At 31.8% G+C, this 1,910-nt stretch overlaps 1 long non-coding RNA gene across 2 annotated transcripts in view; it reads right to left on the reverse strand.

The window, feature by feature from the left end:
* Positions 1-1,553, reverse strand: part of LOC116850173 — an 11,325-nt gene extending 9,772 nt beyond the window's left edge. Inside the window, exons 1-4 of one of the 2 annotated variants that reach the window (XR_004379267.1) lie at positions 1,354-1,551; positions 498-592; positions 154-406; positions 1-63 (exon numbers count right to left, since the gene is read on the reverse strand). This is a non-coding gene — a long non-coding RNA (uncharacterized LOC116850173). Of the gene's footprint in view, positions 64-153; positions 407-497; positions 593-1,353 lie in introns of both variants that reach the window. The other variant, XR_004379268.1, reaches the window with a different exon arrangement.
* Between the last annotated feature and the right edge of the window lie 357 nt (positions 1,554-1,910).

Here is a 1,910-nt window from a genome sequence, read left to right on the forward strand (position 1 = left end):
AAGTATTTTTTTCGTCATATTCACTTGTTGTCATCTCCATCTCCTCTTCTGATCTCGAAAGGTCTATTTAAAAATGTTAAATGTATACACACTTAAATATATATTTCGTTTTGTAATATTCTTTACAACAATGCCAATTGAAAATATAAATACCTTTTCCATTTAACTTTCCTTTGTTTGTTACTATCAATCTATTTTCCATTTCTTCTTCTGTATTTATAACATAGTAAAAATATATTTTGTATAATTTTCAAAACAAAATTATGCTGCTAAGCAAGTAATGAGTTATGTATTTTTTACTTAAATGTTTACTTAAATGTTTCGACTGAAATGTTTATTAAGAACATATTTCTAATCTCTTCATAGCAATCATTGCATCCTATACTGCTTTGTCCCTTATTTGAATCTGCAATGAGATGTTAATCCATAATTATGTATTTAAACATTGATTGATGTTAGTTAACATAATAATAAATATTATATTATAAAGTACTTACTTATTATATTATAAAGTACTTTCTTTCTGCTAAAGTGGTAGCAATGCCTTCACTTGTATTAGTAGTTATCATCTCTTCTTCAATATCAATAGGATCTGAAAAGCGAATTTGATAATGTATTTATAAGATTTTAATATCAATAAGAAATATATATACAACATATACTCTATTGTTAATAATCCTAGTAAACAATCTGTGCACAGATTGCTGTCAGATTGGCGATAAGATCTGTCAGATTCAAACAGGATCTGTCGACAGATCCACAGACATCTGCATCCCCAACCTGCTGTCAGACTACTGACAGGACTGGTTAACAGACTCTGACAGCATTGCTCTGCACACAGCATAGCCTGCTCGGTTTCTACCACCAATCTGTTGTCAGAGTTTGTCAGATCACTACAGATTCTGTGTACAATCTTTCAATCTTACAATCTTTACAATCGTCAAAGTTTGTCGACAAACATTGCACAAAATCTGCCACCAACTTACCATTAGAATTTATATTAACAGATTCTGTATACAATCTGTTGCCTTCCAGTCAACAGATTCTGCTAACAGGCTTTACGCAGAATCTGTTTAAGCAGGTTTAGTTATTTAAGAATATTACTATATATATCCTAATAACACAGATATCTAGGATACATACTGAGAACGTTCTAAGGGCATTCTTACATACTCAGAATATCCTTGGGACGTTTTCAGGAGATCATTGCAAGCAACACGAACACTCTATTGATATACAAATGTAACCTTAAAAAATTTTGTATCGACATGCCCTGAGTAGTGAATCAGATATAACAAAACGCCATTACAACATTATATAATAAACTCGATGTAAAGCTATTTCTTAACTTACCCTGATTTCATCCTTATCCATTTCTTATTATTGCTTTGCAAAACTTTTTATATGTGACAATATCCACTTTATCACACCTTTTAGTTCAAACGACACTAAAAGATACGCTTACTTCCTTCCTTCCTTCAATATTTGGCTAGAGGCGTATCAGTGACTCATGCCCCAACGCCATTGCTCAGACAGGTGCTGCCATCGTATGTTGTATATCCGTTTAAATTATTTGATTTGTTTGTTTCAGAAACTTTGCAATAGTTGTAAATATGTTAAGATCTTTAGTAAAAGCTCTAAGAAAAATATCGTCCCACGGAGAAAAATCCATTTTAATGAGGTTGGATATTAAATTGTTGGACGCTTGTATATATCTGTTGCAATTAAATAAAATATGTTGCCAGTTCCTTGGACTGACCCCGCATACACACGTTTCATCATTAATAATATTTTTATCTATCAAGTGTGTACTGGTAGATACATGGTAGGATTTAATCCTGGCAATTAAAGAAATTGCGTCTCTCTTAGAAAATTTATATTGTTTGTACCACGGGGAATTCGATAGGTTC

This window comes from Odontomachus brunneus, unplaced genomic scaffold, assembly GCF_010583005.1.
Source record: "Odontomachus brunneus isolate Ranch 3 - 2012 unplaced genomic scaffold, Obru_v1 Obru_scaffold_135, whole genome shotgun sequence".
NCBI lineage: Eukaryota > Metazoa > Arthropoda > Insecta > Hymenoptera > Formicidae > Odontomachus > Odontomachus brunneus.